At 43.8% G+C, this 20,126-nt stretch overlaps 1 protein-coding gene and 1 long non-coding RNA gene across 7 annotated transcripts in view; one reads left to right on the plus strand and one right to left on the minus strand.

Moving 5' to 3' along the window:
• The window catches only part of ATP2B4 (ATPase plasma membrane Ca2+ transporting 4), a 111,642-nt gene that overhangs the window by 65,808 nt on the left and 25,708 nt on the right, over nucleotides 1-20,126 (minus strand). The window contains exon 1 of one of the 6 annotated variants that reach the window (XM_072648146.1): nucleotides 18,764-19,428. The exons of 4 other annotated variants lie outside the window; for them this stretch is intronic. The gene's annotated coding sequence lies outside the window, so the exon portion shown is untranslated. Of the gene's footprint in view, nucleotides 1-18,763; nucleotides 19,429-20,126 lie in introns of those variants that run through there. One more of the 6 variants, XM_072648142.1, reaches the window with a different exon arrangement.
• LOC140529456 (uncharacterized) overlaps nucleotides 1-20,126 on the plus strand; it is a 41,419-nt gene that overhangs the window by 12,383 nt on the left and 8,910 nt on the right. Inside the window, exons 2-3 of the long non-coding RNA XR_011975561.1 lie at nucleotides 912-978; nucleotides 10,225-10,461. This is a non-coding gene — a long non-coding RNA (uncharacterized lncRNA). The remainder of the gene's footprint in view (nucleotides 1-911; nucleotides 979-10,224; nucleotides 10,462-20,126) is intronic.

Here is a 20,126-nt window from a genome sequence, read left to right on the forward strand (position 1 = left end):
CCCAGCAAAAGGGCCAAGCCCACTGTGACTGCAACACCTCCCCAGGAGCGATCCCGGGGAGGGGGAGGGGGGGGTCTGGAGAGGCCTGGCTAGCCAGAGCCAGTGTGCTACAGCAAGAGAAGCAGCTGCTGTTTTTCCAGTACGGGTGACAGGCTGTTATAAACACTCTCTTTAGGTTGCTATGGCAAAGAGAGTGTACAGCCTGGCTACAGGGATGCTATTTATGTGCTTGTAGCAGCAAAGTGGTCTGTTTTTATTATTTTATTTTCAAAGTTTTCCCTTACCCACCCCCATCCCCTAAAGGTTCTTTAACAAAAATGCTATCTTCTCAAGAACCAAGAGAATAAGCCAGTGAACAAAAATCATAATTTAAACTTGAGAGGGAAAAGAAAGTCAGTTATATAGAAGAGTCCTGTTGTCAGAGGTCTGAGAAAAGGAGCCCTTCTTTTTCCCTTCACCCATTTACCAAACAGGGCAGCTCGGTGGTACAGTAGATGGCGCACCAGTGCAGGAGTCAGGAGGACCTGAGTTCAAATATCACCTCAGACACTTGACACTCACTAGCTGTGTGACCTTGGGCAAGTCACTTAACCCCAATTGCCTCATCCTGAGTCATCTCCAGTCATCCTGATGAATATCTGGTCACTGGGTTCAGATGGCTCTGGAGAAGAAGTGAGGCTGCTGACCTGCACAGCCCTCCCTCACTCAAAACAAAGTCAAGTGCAAGTGATGTCATTATTTCACTGATGGCATGGTCTTCTTCGGCAACCAAGGACTAACACACACACATTCACCAAACTCAAATAGCTTAATGAGCAATCCAAACCCTGCCTCATCCTTTGTACATTAAGGAGGGAGCCAAGTGGTTAGAAATCACCTCTGTACTAATTCAAGTGGCTTTGTCTCCTCAGGTGAAAAGTAGCCTTCAAGAGCAGGCAGCCCCATTCCTGTGCCTTCTTCTCTCCCGCCATAGAGAAGGTAAGGATCCCAGAGGTTGCCCAAAGATACACTGACCTATCCAACACTTTCCACCCAAGCACGGAGACTGGCTCCTTTTTTGCTTGCAAGATCATGGGCACCATCCTGTGGGAATGCAGGAAGTGGCATATTCAAACATTTATTAAATCCCTTTTTCATGCCAGCGAAACATCTGTCCTGTCATCCAAGTCTCATTGCTCAGGGAACTCTGGAGGTGGGAGATGGTCCTATCTCAAAGTAAGAGCTTTGAGCCCCACTAGGAAGGTCAAACCCTAGGAAGGTCATAAAATTAGCAACTTTTCTGATGCTCTAGTGGGCCTAAAAAGATAACTCCTCCTGATGTTGATAGCTGACCAATCTTAGACAAAGTTAAGGGATTACAATTGCCAGTCACTGACTCAAGGAAATAGGGGAAGTAGCTTCCTGTCACCAGTTGTAAACAAGAGAGTAGCCATTGGTTCAAATGTCAATTTAAGGAAAGACAGTATGCCATCCTTGGCACATATAGCCATTGGTTGGCAAACACTACATTGTACCTAGGGGAGGTAAAAGGGCCCCTGTTCTCCAGTCTTCTGAAACTAGCTGGGTAGAATACTGAAGCGCTTAATACAGGTATTGGGAACATTAACAACTCAATTTCCTTTAGTCTACTCACATTCTCATTAACAGAATGAAATACCCCCTTTCCTACCTCCTCAAACTGAGAAGAAAACTGGGACAAGTGGATAAAGAATGGCATAAACCAGAGGATCTGACTCCTTTCTCATCTGCCCATCAGCGGGGAGGGGGAGGGTACTCCAGTATCTTTGCCACTGTGGTTGTTCAGTTGTTTCAATTGTGTCTGACTCTTTGTGACTCCATTTGGAGTTTTCTTGACAGAGATACTAGAGTGGTTTGCCATTTCCTTCTCCAGATCATTTTACAGATGGGTTACACAGCTAGTAAGTGTGTAAGGTCACTTCTGAACTCAGGAAGATGAGTCTTCCTTATTCTAGTGGCCTGGCACTCTATCTGTTGCACCAAAATAGGGTCATGAAGAGTCAGGCATGACTGAAACAAGTGAACAACAAAATGCTGCATCAGTTGTTATTTTGCAGATACAGTAGCTGAGGCTCAGGATGACCAAGAGATATAAATGGTTACCAGGATGGCAGTCAGGACTCAAACCTAGGTCCTCTGACTTCAGATTCTACAATGCCTGGGGAAAAAGTCAACAGTCCAAGTTACTTAATGAAGGATTGGTAGAAGTGATCAGATCTTCAGAAAGAAATCAATCTTGGCAGGACTTAAAAAGTCAAAAGAACAGAGATATTCAACCCTCCAAGTCTTTGCAACTAACCATCACTACCATTACGTGGCTCCTTAGGGTAGGGACAGTCACATATATCCCTGGCGAGATAATAATAGCAGGTCCAAAGCTACTGAGAGGATTGTGCTACTGGGTACCACCCATCCATGGTTTATGGCTCCAGGGTCTAGGGGTAGCAAACCAAGGCAGAATATTCTGGACTTCAGAATGGATTCCAAAAAGCAGAAGAACTCATTTATATTTCCAAATTACAGGGCACATTTATTCACCCCTCCCTTCCCCCTACCTCTACTCTATGTCTCTCTCCCACTCCCTCAAGCACTGCAAAAAGGAACATCTATTCATAAAAGCACTGTGGCCTGGTATCTGACACAGTGCTCATTGTTGAGGCAGACGATGGGAAAGCACAGAGGTGACTCAGACTTGGGCCAGCCTTGGCCGGGTGGAGAGTCCCTTACTAATGCATCATCTTGGAACTAGCAGAGCTATGGAGTTACATCATGGCATCTCTTAATAGTATGAGTGAAGATGTACACATCCTTCCCCTACCTAAATGACAACCTGACTGCTATATTCTAGACTGCTCCCACTGGTAATAGAACGATAAGGGCTGTCAAATCTAAAAGCCAATACAAAAATCAGTAAAAAACAATTCCCTTCTCTTGGGAGGGAGGTGAGGGGGCCCCTGGGTACAGAAAGCCACATATGATGCTGAATACTATCTCTGTATAGTTTTGCTTAACAGGTTTTCTTTGTGGCAAGCAAAGGTGGTAGTATCTGGCTGCACTATAGAACACAGAAGTCATTAATTAAAAAAAGAGAAAAAAGAAATAGAAGATGAGAAGACAAGCATCGTGCATGCTTGGTTCTGCTGAACTTTCTTTTCTATTCAAAAAAGAATGGCTCTTGGGATAAGGGAGGGGGAAGAATCTATTTGGAAATAAAAGTACTGTAAAAATAAAGGATTTCTATAAAAATGCCAAAGGGAAAAATAATGAAATTCTAGAGAAAGCAAAAAGGACACAAGAGATAATCTAGTTCGCCCCTCTGCAGGATACATGAAATCCTTGATGAAGGATCCACTCCGCTGCCTGAATGCCTCCAGAGGCACGTGCTCACCACCTCCTCGGAGAGTATCTAGTCTTTATAATTTGCTCCTATTTTTCAGTTCTGAAGGATCTTTCTCCCCAAGCATTTTACCCTATTTTCTCTTACTAGGCCCCATGGCCTAAAGTCAGCAGGACAGTTAGAGGGTTTTTCTGGTTAGGGTAGAAGGAAGCAGCTTCAGATTGATGGTCAGAGGAAGAACCAATTATTGCTAGAATTCACCTACTCTCAGGGAAGGTGAAGTGACTCACATGGAAATGAAATTTAACACCCATGTGGCTCCAGACTCCCACATACTGATCAATTACTATTGCATTTCCAAGGGAGAAGGAAATTTGGGGAGGGGGGGAAACAGAAGATAAGAGGAGGAGAAGGACAAAAAGTGTTTTGTTTTATTTAAAAAGAAAAATGCAAATGATGAATATCAGAAGTCTTAGTAATAATTCCTAGCATCATCAGACTCAACTTCATGCTTAAGCCTTCTGGCCCTGCCCTTCCAGGCCGGGGTGAACCTGAGCCACCTTTAAAGTCCTCTTCAAATGCCACTTGCTACATGAAGACTCCCCTGATCCACCAACAATTTTCTTCCAAGTCCAACCTCACACAACACTCTAAAGTGCTTAGGTATGAAATATTTTGCATTCTACTTCTCTTTGTATTTTACTCCTTGCTAAACTAAGATTGTGGTTAGGTAGCACAGTGGATAGAGAGCTGAGCCTAGAGTCAAGAAGGCCTGAGTTCAAGTCCAGCCTTAGACATTTACTAGCTGTGTGACCCTGGGAGAGTCACTTAGCCCTATTTGCCTCAGTTTCTTCATCTGTCAAATGAGCTGGAGAAGGAAATGGCCAGCCACTCCAGTACCTTTACCAACAACAACAAAAACCCCAAATGGGTTTGTGAAGAGTTGGACTTGACTGAACGAGAGTCAACTTATATTTGTTTGCATGTTGTCTCCCCCATTAGATGGTGAGATCCTTGAGGGCAGGGACTGTCATGGCCTCTTTTTATATCCCTCAAACTCAGGACAGTACCTGGCACATAGGAGGCACTTAACAAAAGTTCAGTGAATTGAGTTCATAAGGCAATGATACTGTGCATACAAAAGGTGATTAATAAACATGTATTAAAATGTGTCAATGAAGGGGTAGATAGCATGAATAGGAGGGACAACATGGAGAAGTGGAAAGAGGCTTGCATTCAGATCCTGGCTCCTCATCTTGCTGACTCTGTGACCTTGGGGGAGTCACTCAATCTCTCTAGGTTTCAGTGTCATCCATAAAATGGGGAAGCTGGATGAGATAATCTTGAAGATTCCTTCCAGCTCTAAAATCCATTTTCCCACTAATCCTTCTGAACTTCAGTTCCATAAGTCCTTCCCGCCTCTGTGTCATCCATCTAAGCGTCTCAGGGGGAGCTTCCCAGGCCCCGGAGATGCAGTAGGATATATGTCAAGATTGGAAACAGCCCCAGGCCAGGTGGCCCCATCCATGAGTCACCCTGGGCCTATCAGAGGGAGTTCCACAGTGACTATGGACCCCGCCCTACTGTTACCCAGGAGGTGCCAAGAATGTATCAGAGGCTCCATAGCTGCATGTAACCCAGCTGTATCTTCCTGAGTCAATGGGATAGTATTATTCTGGTTTAAAGGAACAAAAACAAACAAAAGCCCAAGCCCAAAAGTTGTAACTTTTATGCCATAAGTAGAAGGAGTTTGCCATTCTCAGGCTAGCACAGTTGTAAATATGGAAGGCTGACTAGCACTCACTAAGCCTCTAAAGACAGATGAAACCCAACCAACTACTTATACTAAACACCAGCCTGGCCCAGGGCTCCAACATCCCATCTCTGCCAATTTCTGTCCCTGAGGAGATTAGGCTATGAGGATGAGAGGATGGAGGACTTGTAGATTGTAGAGACCTCGTACCTATTTCCTGATCTCTTAGCATCCCAATATCATTATGCGTGATTGTTGTTATTGTCATTTCCAGTCATGTCCAACTCTTCGTGATCCCATTTGGGGTTTTCTTGGCAAACATACTGGAGTGGTTTGCCATCTCCTTCTCCAGCTTATTTTACAGATGAGGAAACTGAGGCAAACAGACTTAAGTGGTTTGCCCAAGATCACCGAGCTAGTAAACATCTGAGGTCTGATTTGAATTCAGGTCTTCCTGACTCCAGGCCTAGTGCTCTATCCATTGCCCCACCTAGCTGCCCCATGTTTATGTGGAAGAGCGGGCATTAGCACCATCAGTATCATCATGTATGTGTGGAAGAAGAGCATTAGTATCTGGATATCATCATGTGAGTGTCCAGGAGGGATGGGAAGGACATCAATTCTCAACAGAGCTGAGTAATGAACTAGGGAAGGGCATCCCCAACATAGCGGGAAGACTTTAATTTTTGTTTTGAAATGGGGACAAAACAGCTTAGACAGGTGAACTTTAAAGGATCGTCCCATAAGTGAACATGCTGCACCCTGACTCACCCAGGTTCACTGCCTCAGGTCAAAAAGAAAGCATGTGTCCCTGTCCCTGTCTGTTGGGTGTCTCAGTCCCTTATACTGGAGCTGCTGCTACAGTGCCCCTGGGTACCAAGGAAGCATAGCCTTCCCTCACCAGAACTCTAACAAGTGTCTCCTCCTCCTCTTTCCTGCTTCCAGCTAAGCATGAGAAGAAACCCAAGAACAGAGGAGTCTCCTCTAGGAGGGGGAAGTCCCAGGGCAGTGAGGCCATGGAAACTTTGCCGTCTAAGGCTGTGGAATTCTTTTCCCTCTCTCCCGCAGTTAGTTAATCATCCTGGCTTCCTGGATTTCCAGCTTGGGCCTTTAAAAGGTGGCTCTAGAATAGGAAGGACAAACAATCACAGAAGAATGGGAGGGGCTGGGGAAGTGGGGGGAGGTTGGGGACAGCAGCTGAAAACTACCACCCCAATTTCTGTTTCTGGGAAAGTAGAAGAAGGGAAGAAAGAAAGAAAGAAAAAAGACTAACTGAGGAATAAAAGCTGTTGAGCCCATCCCCAGCCTTTGGCTACTGAGCCTTTACATACAGTATCTTTTGATTTTTTAAAATTATTCTTTATTTTTTTTTAACAGTTAACAAACTGTGGTATCTGAATGTAAGGCATTACTGCACTGTAAAAATGACAAATACAACAAATATAGATTTACATGAACTGATACAAAGTGAAGCAAGCAGAGGAAGAAAACATACAGATTACAAAAATTCAAATGCAAAGAACGATCCCAAAGGTGCAAAATGTTGCAAAATTACAAATGACCAGAATGGCCTCAAAAACACCTGGCCCCTCACCTTTACATAAGTGTTTGCCTCTATTGCCAGATTTTTTTTCTTCAAAATATTGATAGTTCCTCATTCTTTTCTTTTTTTAAAAAAAGTCTTTGTTACATTGCTCTAGGTAGAAAAGGCTATAGAGGCAAATTTAGGCAGTGTAAAATCGAAAGATATCAATAAAAGTAAGCAACTTCAAAGCCATGGTTTTCTCCTGAAGTCTGAGGTTTGACTCATTAGACAATTCTTTTATTTCTACAGGTCTACCTTCGGTCAGCGCCTTTATTCTTTATCAGAAATTTTACCATAGTGATTAATTCAAAATAGTCTTCTCAAGTGATTTTGAAAAATAAGGTTATTAAGGACATCTTTTAGAACACTTACTTTCTTGAAAGTTCTACTATTTCTTAGGAAACCTTTAATTTTGACAAATTGTGTTTGTTAATGGTAAAAATATTCTAATTCTAATATTCTATGAGGTTTTTTAATTAAAAAAACATCTCAAAGTAGAATGATAGCACTAGCGATGAAAACGTCCCAAACTCTCCCTGTACTCACTGTATGAGCCCAATGCATTTCCAAAGTTTAATTTGAAAACTGCTGCAGTAATTATTCACAATCTAAGTTTAGTTCCATCATGAGGGAAAGTGGTCCACTTGTGAGGAAGCAATATTCATTCATTAAATATAGTATCTTTTAAAAAATATTTTGTTTTGCTCTTATTTCCCAAACTGGAATTTGAGTCCTAGTTTGAATATTTGTCACTGAATAAGCCCACCTCATTTTACAGATGAGGAAACTGAGGCCCAGGAAGGTTAAATGCCTCCCAAATATATGAGGAGGGATGGGGGCAGAGAGGAGAAGGGGACAGGACCGAAAGGGTGTTTGGAATGTTTTCCTCTCAGCATACTCAAAGAATTTCAGGCCTAACCATCAAGGAGAAAGAAACAAAAACAAAAAACCAGTGGATACTGAGCTCATAACTTTCAGCAAGGTCTCAGAATGTGCACTTCCAAGATGGTGTAGGTATCCTGCCTAGGCCAGGTTTCCATGGTGACCAAGAAACTGTAATAGAAGCTTGGCCCACTGAAAGGAGGAAAGAGCGGCAAGAGAGATTAGAGAATGGCAAAAGGGATAAACAAACAAGAGAAATACCCTAAATCAAGTCCTCCATCTCCCAATGTACATTAAAATAAAAATCTAGGACTTCTTGGTCATGCCTCCCTTCTGGATGCTTCCTAAGAATCATATCTGGGATGATGGATGGAAAGTGCTTGGCAATCTTGAAGCAGGATGTAAATGCCAGCTGTCTGCGTTCAAGTAATGTGATAAGCACAGAAAAGAGCTAAACGCATGGAGATAGATAATGGTGAATTTAATGGTACCTTCAGCACAGCTGCTTCCTACTACCTTAGCCCCAGCACAGTTGAAGCCCAAGAAGCAGTGACCTCCACTCCAGGAGGGCAGAGCGGCCTGAAAGAGAGCAAGATGGTGGGTGGGGAAAACCTACAAAGAATGAGGTGGTCTCAACATCTGTAGCTCCTGGGAGGCAGTAAAGAGGTTGTGGTCCCCAAACAGTTCTTGGTTGAGGAAGCCATCTCCAGAGGGCCAGTCCAGCCTTATCTCCTTCCCACAGACATAAAGGCATAGCCAGCAGGAAGACCCTGGGTTGGCTCTTTCTGGCTCGGGTTCAAAGAGGGACTGACAGACAGACACACATACAGCTGAGATGGAATGGTGTTAAGGACCCAAATGCTCCAGTGTCCTTCCCACAGGAGCTGGCAGCTGAATACAGCCAAGCAGTGAAGATTTTCCTCCTCCTTAGACACATGGGCAACTGACTCTGGGGAATCTTGAAGGGAAACACAGAATCACAGAATCTGAGAGTTGTAAAGGACCTCAGCAGCTATCTAGTCCTACCCTCATAGGACAGAAATTCTCACTATCACATGATCCAGCTTCTGCTAGAGGGAAGCCCACCCCAACTCTAGGAGGCCTGTTCCACTTTTGGACACCTCTCATCGTAGTGCCCCTCCCCAAGTTCTCAAACCTCCCTCCCCACCATCAAGTCTAAATTGGTCTCCTTGCAAATTCTACCCATTGCTGCTACAAAGGTTTTTGACCTTTGTCAAACAGAGCAAGTCAAGTCTCTTCAGATGTTTGAAGATAACCATCGCATGTTATTCTCATGCTTACTAAGTGTTTGTTAACTGATCTCTTTCCGTTTATATCAGATCTGCATGCTTCCTTCTCTGAGCTAAATCTCTCTGTCCCCTCCACCAAAGACCGATGCTGCTCTCCAGTAAGGCATTCTGCTCTGCTCTAGATAGGAAAAAATAGTGTAGTCAGAAGACAAGTTCGAATTCCAGTGTTGCCATTTCTACTTGTACAGAGAAGCTGCTAGGTGGTGCAGAGGAAATAATGCCAGACTTGGAATTGGGAAAACCTGAGTTCAAATCCAGTGTCAGGTGCTTACTAGCTATGTGACCCTGGGCAAGTCATTTAATCTCTCTCTGCCTCAGTTTCCTCAACTGTCTAATAAGGATAATAATAGTACCTGTACTTGTAAAATGCTTAATATAGTGCCTGGCACATGTTGTTTTTATTGTTGTTGAGTCGTATCTGACTCTTCATGACCCCATTGGGGGTTTTCTTGGCAAAGACACTGGAGTACTTCACTATTTCCTTTTCCAGTTCCTTTTACAGATGAAGAAATTGAAGCAAACAGAGTTAAGTGCCTTGTCTAGGATTACCTGGCTAGTAAAAGTTTACAATCCATTTGAAATTCAGGAAGATGAGTTTTCCTGCCTGCAGGCCTGGCCCTCTATCCACTGCACCACCTAGTTGCCCATCTGGCACATAGAAGGCATTTAATAAATGTTTGTTTCCTTTCTTATAGTTACTTTCTTTCTGCAATCCTCATCTTCTTTATTTGTAAAATGTAAGGGGTAGAGTTTGGATCAGAGCAACACTTTCCACCTGGTGGGCCAACCCTTCCATAAAGTTGAGGAGGGATCCCAAAGATCCATATGCATGTATCAAGTCTAGCCAAAAAATTATTTTCCTAACCAATTACTACTAATTTATTGACTCTGGATGGATGAGAAGCATCCAAGTTAGTGTCAGGAAGGCCTGGGTTCAATCCTGCTTCAGTGACCAAGGGCAAACTACTTAGCCTCTCTGTGCCTCTGGAAACTCTCTGACCAGAAGTCTAATTTGCCTGGGGTGGGGGTGGGGGACTGAGAAATTAATATTAGAAAGGGGTTCTCACCTGAGAAAGGGTTGGGAATCAGAACTGTATCACCCAAAGGTCATTCCCAGCTCTAAACCTCTTGATTTTCCTTCTCATTCCAAGAACAGGGTGCAGTAGAAAGAAGAATTTGGATGAAGTCAGAGGATACAAGTTAGCATAGAAGCTACCTGTGTGACCTTGGGAAAGTCACTTTTCTCTGGGCTTTAGTTACTTCAACTTTAAAATGATGCTCTTTGACAAGATCTCTGCTGTCTCTTCCACCTCTAAGTCTGTGATAACTTTTCTCTTAGCTCAGCATACCTCACCAGGAGAGGAGAAAGGGGAATAGCCACTGGGCCTTCTGCAACCGCCAGACTTCCCAGACTTCCTAGATGTCAGCCAAGCCTTCTAAGACCCTGCCACTTTTGGTACAAAGGGCCTAGAAAGTATCCAAGGGAAGAAAATCCAGACATGCACTAGTGTGACCAGAAGGGACACACCCAGAAACAAAGCTGAAGATGCCAAAACAGCCTTGAGGACCCAGACAAGTGAGTTTTTCTAGGACTTAAGAGATGAGAGGGGAAATAACTCTATGGACCTATCCTGCTCTGGGTTCTCACGGCCCTGAGAATATGATACAGCCATCTCATTGTTTATTAGAAAGGTCATAGTGTCAGAGGTCTAAAATGGAAGGGCTCTTCGAAGAAAGAAGCCAACTCCCTCATTTTACAGGTATGAAGACTGAGGCATAGGAAGACCAAAGAGGTTGCCCAAAATAAGACAGGTAGCAAGGTTACAGAAGCAGAACTTGAACCTCTGTCTCCAGATCTGGTCTCCTACTTCCCACTGCCTCCCTAGCTTTAGATGGTCACTGAGATTTACTCTGAATGGCATCTGACCCTCCTTGTCTTGGCTCTGTCATGGTCATTACTCTCCTCTTGCCAAACTTTCTATCATACAGTTTCAGAAAAAGGCCTCTCCTCTTCATATAACACTCCTTTACAAAGGCAGGTCAGTCAGGTGCAGATGTGAGAGACTTCTGCCCCCTTTATCCATATTTTCCATGTTTCTGAGACCCTTTGGTGCTGGCTCACTAAAACCTTATTGCCCTTTAGGACCGCTCGGGCCCTGGTCCCAGAACCAGCAAGAAAAAAAGAGATGTCAATCTGCCACCTTCCCTCCCACTAGAGTGGTCTGATTAAAGACCCCTGGGCAGCCAGGCAGAGACAGAAAGACAGAGATAGAGACACACAGAGAGAGAGACAGAAAGGAGAGGAAGAGAGAGGCAGAGGCAGAGGCAGAGAGACAGAGAGGGGGAGGTAGAAGGGGGGAGATGGTGTGAGAGGGAGGGAGAGGAAGAGGGAGTCACGGGAGGATGTAGTTAAGAAGAGGAAGGGAAATTAGCAAAAGGAGAAAAGGTGGGGACTGGGGGTAGGGATACCAGGGCAGGATAGAGTAGAAGACAAAGGAGAGGACTCCCTTACAATGAGGTCATCAAGTAGCCCTCTTTAGGCCCCAGGCCCCAGCTGGGGGATTCCTAACTTTGACTCATCCAATTAGAGGTAAATAAAGTCTCTCACTAGCTTTCCAAGTGTGTATGTGAGGTGTGTGTTTCATGCTCTCATCCCTCTGGATGGAAGATCCCGCCCCGGGGAAGTCAAAGCCAAGTGTGGGACCGGGCTGAAGGAGCAGCCAAAGGAGCTGGAAAGGAAGGTCCTTGCCCTGGGGGAGCTCCCAGTCTAAAAAGTAAAAGACACAGGGGACACCCATGTAAACTGGACAAGAAAAGGGAGAGGATAAAGCTAGGGAGCTAGCAGCCCAAGGGAGAGACTGAAGAGAGGGGATTGCGGGAGGGAGGGAGATTCATCAACCTCCCTGCAAAAAAATTAAAATTAAAAAAGTCATCACTGAAGTACAGAGATTCAGAAGCAGAAGAACTAGGTTTGAATTTAGGCTCCATTATTTAACTATTGTGACCTTGGACAAGTGGTCCTTTACATCTTCTGCATCTGTAAAATATCTGCTTCTGCAGGGGAAGAGAAAGGGACAAGCTTTATTTATTAAGCACCTACTAAATACTGGGCACTACAAATATTATCTTATTTGATCTTCACAACCCCTGGGATGTAGGTGCTATTATTACTCCCATTTTACAGTTGAGGAAACTGAGGTAGACAGAGGTTAAGTGACTTTTTGCAAGGTCACTCAAAGCTAGGAAGTGTCCAAGGCTGTATTTGAATTCCAGTTGTTACGAGATTAAATGAGTTAACGTAAATGAAGCATTATATATCAATGTTTTTATAAAATATTAGCTGCTGTTGGAAAGAACTGGTCTAGACGGTCCAAGTCCCTTCAGCTCCTATAATCTTCTTGTCCACTTGTCTTGGACCCAGGCAATATAAATCTCTGTCCCTGGAGAAGGCTAGCACAAGCCAAAGATGTCACCCAAATACTCTTTCTCTTGAGGCCTGGGACAGGGCTGTGGAAGGACTGGGTAGGAACCAGAATAAGACACCCTGACTCTAGGCATTTCATTGGCTGTGCCCCATGCATGGCTTTTTCCTCTCCTCATCACCATCTCTGTCTCCTGTCTTTCTTCAAGTCCCAGATAAAATTCCTACCTTCTACAAGAAGCCTTTCTGATCCCTCTTAATTCTAGTGCCTTCCCTCTATTGATTATTCCAATTTACCTTGTTTGTATATATCTTATTTGTAAATACTTGTTATCAAGTTATCTCCCCCTTTAGACTTTGAGAACAAGGCCTATCTTTTGGTTTTCTTTGTATCTCTAGTGCTTAGATAAGTTCCTGGCACATAGTAGGTGTTTAACAAATGTCTGTTGACTAACGGGCAGTCAGTGCCAAGGAAGGCAGCACCCAGAGGATTTCCCAGAGCCAGGCCACAGGCACCCATTGAGCCCTCACCCACTGTGTGGGTCAGCTGTCCCCTCCTCAGCTTGTCCTATCTCCTACAAGGCTTTTCATTTACAACCACAAATTGCTGCATGCCATAAGGAGTTTAATTAAAGGAAGGGGAGTACACAGAAGAAGTATTATTTATGGGGGTGAGGTGGAGAGGAGAGAGAAACCTGGCTTGCTACGTTCCAAATTAAACCTTGTCGACTGGACTAAGTGATATCACTAAGAGCCTTGACCCTGCAAGGGTGACAGTTCACAGAGAATGGGGGAGTCACGGTCCAACTCACAAGAGTCAGTCACCCCAGCAAGTAGCTCCCAGCATACCCAGAGCTAGGAGGGAACAGGGCCAGGACAAAGTCTAGCAGAGCATCTAATGGTTGACTAGGCAACAATGGAAAGCCAGGTGGTAAAGGATAAAATGATGGGAGCAAATTATCTCTCTCTGGATCCGGATCAGCCTAGGGCTTTGACAGGGTTAGCCATGGAAATAATTTAAGAGTTAGTTTCCCCTGATCTTCTTCTACCCCCAACATTCTCAGCCCAGAGTGCACAAACACCTGCTTATACCAGAATCCCATGGAAACCAAATACAAAGGGAGAAGAAAGAGAAAGAAGATACAGTTTTTTCTAGGCTTTTTGCCTAGTTCTGTGACGCCTCAGAGGGATGGATGGAATAGTACTATTTTTTTCTGTAAATAGACCAGGACAACAACTCAGATTCAGAAGGACAGAGCTAATATCACATCCACCCAACCTCATCTGATGGATCAGACTCCCCAAGGATTTGCTCACCCATGGGGATGGGGATAGTGGGGGACATAGAAGGAAGGGATATTTCAATCATTTCCTTTGAGAACTACATACGGAAAGAATTAAAATAATAAGTCTTAATGTTGGAATAGATACTGGCAGTTTCCTAATGCATCCTATAATCAAATGTAGCAATCCCTTCTCCAGCACCCTTGATGATCCATCTTTCCTTGGATTCCTCCAATGACAGTGCACTCTTTGGGGAGGCAACCAACAACTCTATTGAGGGTCAATTTTAAGTCATTAAAATGTTCTACTGAATAAATCCCTCCCTGCAGAACACAGTGGTTCTATTATCTGCCTTGATTTGGACACTGGACAGGACTTCTGTTAACGCAGGCTAAGATTACACGAACTTCTTAGCAGCCACATTATATACACTCTTGGCTCACATTGAATTTTTGGTCAGTCAAAGCCCCCAGATTCTTTTCCCACATGAGATGCTGCCAAGGCAGGTACCTTCCACAGTAGCCTGTACAATTGGTTTTTTCCAATCTAAATTCAGGGCTTGAAATTTCATTAGGGATAAATATAATCTGGATTTTAGCCCAGAATTCTAGCCTGTCCAGATAGCTTTAAGTCTTGTTGCTAATCATATTTACTGTCCCTCCCACTTTTGTTTCAGCTGTGGATTTGATAAGATGATTTCCATGTCTGAGGCAAGTCATTGATTTAAAAAGAAAAATAAAAGTGGCCAAAAACACAGCACTAGAGACCACCTCCCAGATTCAATCAACCAACAGATATTTGTTAACTTTAAATTTAGGTTAAAATTCCAGTGATAACTAGGTGCTTAGCAAGATGCTAGGTTAAATAAGGCCTAGTTTCTAATCTCATGGGACTTATTGTTTGATAGGGAGCAAATAGTAACCTATTTATCACATATATCAAAAATGTTTTATATGAGAGGTACAAAGTACAGAAGTGTACCTTAAAACTATACCAAAACACCGTATATAAAACTTGAATGGGGAAAAGTTTCATTACTGAGGACAGATATTAAGGAAGACTTCCTAGAAGTGGGGGGAAGCCTGGATGAATGACACAATTGAAAGAAATTTTGAAAATGTAGGAGGAACATACTAAGGGAGAAAAGGTAAGTTTTGTTTGCACACAGCATAGATTTAGAACTGGAAGGGACTTTAGAGGACAAGTCTATATCACCTTTACAGTCTCCTCTGCAGGTCTAATCTATGATCCCATCGGTCCTTATTTTTAGGAAACTAACCCCACCTTTTAGTAAGTGTCTGAGGCAGGATCTGAACTCAAGTCTTCTTGAGTCAAAGTAAAACACTGACCTCAGAAGTGTCAAGACCTGTGGCAGTAGCAAACCAGATTAAAATGAAGCTAGAAAATACCTCACAAAACAAAAATACAACAAAGCATAGATAATGTCAATTTGTGGTTTTCTAAGGCAATATGAGGCAGGCAGACTGGCAGAAATCCCTCTGTGAATCTTCTATGTTGAGGCTGAGGTACCAGAAGGATTGTCAGATGGTTATTTTGTATAAGCAGAATAGCAGAGGGTCCAGAGGTCAGGAGAAAGGTCAGGGCCAGAGATACTGATGGGTAAGAGGCCTTTGCAGAGTTAGGATGAAGGATAATGTGAAGCCAATAAGGAAGCCAAAGTGGAGTGTCTAAGTGGAACTCATTTGTAGTAAGACCAGAAGGAACAAAAAAAAAAAAAAATGGAATGAAATAATACTTCAGAGAAAGGGGATGGCTGCTGGAGCTGGGAACTAAGTAAAAGTCCAGGACTCAAAGAAGGGGTACATTTGAATAGAATAGTAGGTAGGGGAAATGAAATAATATAAAACAGGAATATTTCTCTCTAGGCTGAATCATTTGTTAAGCATTAGAATTCTAGCAGCCTATGCAGTTTTCTCATTGCATCCCCATCCTTGGTGTTTTATGGTTTCAAAAGCACTCAACAAATATTAATCCACTTGATCCCTACAACATCCCTGGAAGGTAGCTGCTATTATCCCATTTTGCAGATGGGGAAACTGAGGCAGGCAGTGGTCAAGTGACTAAATAGATCCTTGCTCATCATTTTGTACCAGTTTTACTGACCCCATTATTATTCAAGTCCCTTCTCACCACCTAATCCACAAAATTCTAAGAGTCTGTTTGCTTAAAATCAAAGTACACTTGTCTCAGCCATATTAGTAACTTTATTCCAAAAACAAACAGAGGTTAGTTGGGTTAGCCTCCTTTGGGGAGGTAAATCTTCATAGGCAATAAGTGATTACTCATTTTTTAAAAAAATGTTTATCACATTTTATCTTAATGTTTTTACATCTCTTTAAGAAATGCATTCTCCAATGTTTATTGTCTCAAACAACATTGATCTTCAAGTGGCCGGCTTGACTTTTCCCTCATCCCCTATCTCAGAAATCTTTCAGGGTTCAGCATATGAAGCATTTCCTGCCCCTCTCCCCCTAAAGTATCCCTCTCTCCTCAGAGCACCCAAAGCATTTGAAGGGTGCATCTTACAGACACCTTTCATATTGTTCTCTGCAGCATCATAGTTCTATGTGTATATATGCACACATATATAAATACATACATACATACACACACACACACACACAGAGTGGGGCAGGAGTGATAAGGCAGAGGTCTGAGAGCCTCCTCCAGGTGTGACAGAGGATCCTGGGGAAGTCCTTTCTTTTTGTCTTGAAAATGAATAAAAGGGCACTGGCACAACTTGGGCAAATAAGTTGCCCGGTGAGTATTTCTCAAATAAAGGAAGACTCTAATCAGACATCATCTTTCCCTTCCTTAGAATCTTAGAATGAAGGGCAGGAAGGAAAATGGTTTGGGGCATAAGTTCAAGAGAGGGAAACAGAATACAGAACCTATACACAGGAGGCCCTAAATGAATGTATTTTCAATGAAAAAACCCAGATCTCCATTATTGTTTTCTCTGGCATCTAACTGGTATAATTTAAGATGGAGTAATGAGTCCACAAAAATGAGCAAACAACATAGATGGATATATCATTACAGAATGTGATGTGTGCTGAGGACATAAAGAGATGCTCAAAGCCCTATTAGCACAGTCTAGAGTGGAGGGAGAATTCTATTGGGAAGGAACCAGCAAGGGCTGCAGGAGAGGGTAGTCAAACCACTTCATTTCCTTCCCCTCAGTTCCCTCATCTGTAAAAGGTTGGAACCTTAGGGATTAGCCAGGCTACCACCTCACTTTGTAGGGATGAGGACAGTGAGCCCGAGGAGTTTAGGGCCCAAGGAGATGGTGGATCCAGGTTTCAGACCTGGGTTACAGAGCTCTGTGGCAGACATAACCCACAGTTTAAGAAGCACTGAAGGGGTCATGAGTGAAAAAAGTTTAAGAAGCTCCGGACTATGTATAATGTTCTGGCCTAGAGAAATGCCCTAGGAAAACCCCTCTTGTGCTCCACAGCCTTTAGTCCCCAAACGCAGTGCCACATTGCCTCCATCACTGTTGTGCAAACAGAAAACTTGGCTGCCCCTAGGGAGATCCGCGCCATGCGGCTGGCCTACAGCCTGTTCTTGCAACTGTGTTCCACATGCTATCACTTAACTTGGCTTGTCTCTCCAGTCACCCCAGCCACACCCAGTGCCTTTGCCTCAGTGGGCCAGATAGGTCAGCCCTTGCATAAGCAGGGCTCCTGGCCACTCCAGGAGGGACTCAGCTGGTAGCAAGCCCAGGCCAGGCCCCTCCTCTACTATCTAGTCCCTCCACCAGCTCAATCCCCTTCTCCACTCCTCTAACCACACCCTAAGCCCCAGGGTGGGGGTGGGGGTGGTGGGAGTGGAGAAAGAGCTGAGTTCTGACCTGCAAATCCCCACCCACAGCCTCCAGCCCAAGGAGGAGCCAGAGGGAGGGAAGAGACTTCATCCCACGGAGGCCTGCCACAGCTGTACAGTAGACCCAAATCAGCTAGATCTGGCCTGGCTGTCCCATAGGAATAGGAGATAACCACTGCCCCGGGCTCAGCTGAGGCTAGCGACACTGACACCCAACCAAGTCATTTTTCTCCTTCCCCTGTGCCTCACAGAATCACACCTGGAGAACTCCTGACCTCTGCCCCAGGAGGGCCCCTATTTAATCCTCTCTAAGCCTGTCATCACCAGAGGCAAGATTCCCCAAACCTAGTGCTTTCGCCCCTTCCTCTCTGGCTTGGGAGCCATGTGTGGATTCAGATTCCATCTCTAACACTTGTGTGTGTGTTTGTCATTCTTTGCTGAAGAAGATCATATCATCAGAGAAATGATGACATGACGTGCACTTGACTTTGTTTTGAGTGAGAGAGGGCTGTGCAGGTCACCTGCCTCACTTCTCCTCCAGAGCCATCTGAATCCAGCGACCAGATGACTGGAGATGACCTAGGATGAGGCAATTGGGGTTAAGTGACTTGCCCAAGGTCACACAGCTAGTGAGTGTGAAGTGTCTGAGGTGAGATATGAACTCAGGTCCTCCTGACTCCTGCACTGCTCTATCCACTGCACCATGTAGCTGCCCCTTCTCTAACACTTACATCCAGCCTTAGTCACTTATTAGATCCAGTGCTGATGTGAGAAGGCAGGGCAGTCTGGGTATTTCAAGGCATTGTGGTAATGGACATTCTGCTCTGTTACACACACACACACACACACACACACACACACACACACACACACACACACACACACACACACACCCAAATAGGGTCACAAAGAGTCAGAAATGACTGAAAACAACTAACCAACAAAGAAAAACAACATATATCACTATGGGTTGGGGAGAGAGTCTTATCTAAAATATGATGAAAAGTGTTTAATAACATAATGCTGCCCCTTCCCCTCTCAAGGTCTCAGTTTCCTCATTTGGGAAAGGAAGGGTTTGGAATAAATGACTCTGAAGGTCTCTTCCAGTTCTATCTCTGATTATCAAGAGTTAAACCGATGGGGACACTGAAGCTGAGAACTACAGTTCACAGGTGGGGATGATGGTTGAGGTTCTGAGATGCCCAGTCTCAATCCGACTCCTCCCCACCCTGCCCCAATTCTTCAACTGCATCCTCTCCTGCTTAAGACATTTCAACAGCTTTGAATTGAAGGTATAATAATGAATAAGAATACCTTACATACTTACAGTGGATTTATCATTTTCAAAGCACTTTCTTACAGATGATCTGATTTGAGCCTCACAATGAATTTGTGAGGTAGGCTGGGCAGATAGTATCCTTATTTGACAAATTAAGAAACTGAGATTCAGAAATGAAGTAAATTGCCCAAGGTCACAAAGCAGAATGAGCAATACAGCTGAAGTCCTTTGGCTTTTTTTTCCAGGGCATTCTGACTTCCAGAAAGGGTAGAATGGGAAAAAACACTGGGTTTGGAACTGAATGAGAATTCTTCCTTTGTGACAACTCTGTGGGTCTCAGATTCTTCACCTGTAAAATGAGGGAGCTGGACTGAGTGACTAGCCATTGGCCTGCTCTAGTCCTTTTATCTAAGATCTTTCATTAGTCATGGGAAAATTGTCTTATATTTGTGGGCATCAGTTTTCTCAGTTACGATATGGGGGAGAAACCTTCATAGCATACTGTTGTGGTTTGTCCTTCATTCTCAAAGAGGACCATGACATCAGGGAGATGATAACATGACTTGCATTGAATTGGATTTGAGGGAGGGCAGGCTGGGCAAAGTCACCAGCCTTACTTTCTTCTCCAGAGCCATCTGGGTCCAGTGGCCAGATATCCAATCAGGATGACCTGAGATGGCCCAGCTTAGCATGCTGAATTCAGAGTGAAGGACCTGGGTTGGAACCTCTGGTTCAGCAACTATGAGGTAGAATTTGAACTCAGACCTTCTATTACTTACTACCTACCAGTGTGATCCCTAGGTTAGTCATTTCATTTCTCTGGGCTTCAATTTTTTCCTCTGGAAAAACCAGGGGGTTAAAGAACACTAGGTGATCTCTAAAGTTACTTCCAGCTCTAACTTTTTTTTTATCATAAGCATTCTTCTTTCCTCCACAAGGATGTATTAATAACAATTTTTTTTTTGTTTTTCTGTTGTTGTCCAGTTGTTTTCAGTTGTGTCCGACTCTTCATGACACCATTTTGTGGTTTTTGTGGCAGAGATACTGGAGTGGTTTGCATTTCCTTCTCCAGTTCAATTGATAGAAGAGAAAACTGAGACAAATAGAGTTAAGTGACTTACCCAGGGTGACACAGCTAGTAAGTGTCTGAGACCAGATTTGAACTCAGAAAGATGGGTCTTCCTGACTCCAGGTCTGGCGCTCTATGCCCAGTGCTGCCACTAATAGTACAAACTATTTAGTGCTTTTAAGGAACACAAAGCACTTTGCATATACTAACTCATTTTATGCTGGGAGGGAGGTAGTAGTATTATCTTGGCTTTATAGATAAGGAAACTGAGGCACATAACCTGAGGCTGGTTAAAAGACTTAGCCAAGTTCACCCAACTAGGAAGTATAAGAGGCAGGTTTG

The sequence above is a fragment of the Notamacropus eugenii genome, chromosome 2, assembly GCF_028372415.1.
Source record: "Notamacropus eugenii isolate mMacEug1 chromosome 2, mMacEug1.pri_v2, whole genome shotgun sequence".
In the NCBI taxonomy this organism is placed as follows: Eukaryota; Metazoa; Chordata; class Mammalia; order Diprotodontia; family Macropodidae; genus Notamacropus; species Notamacropus eugenii.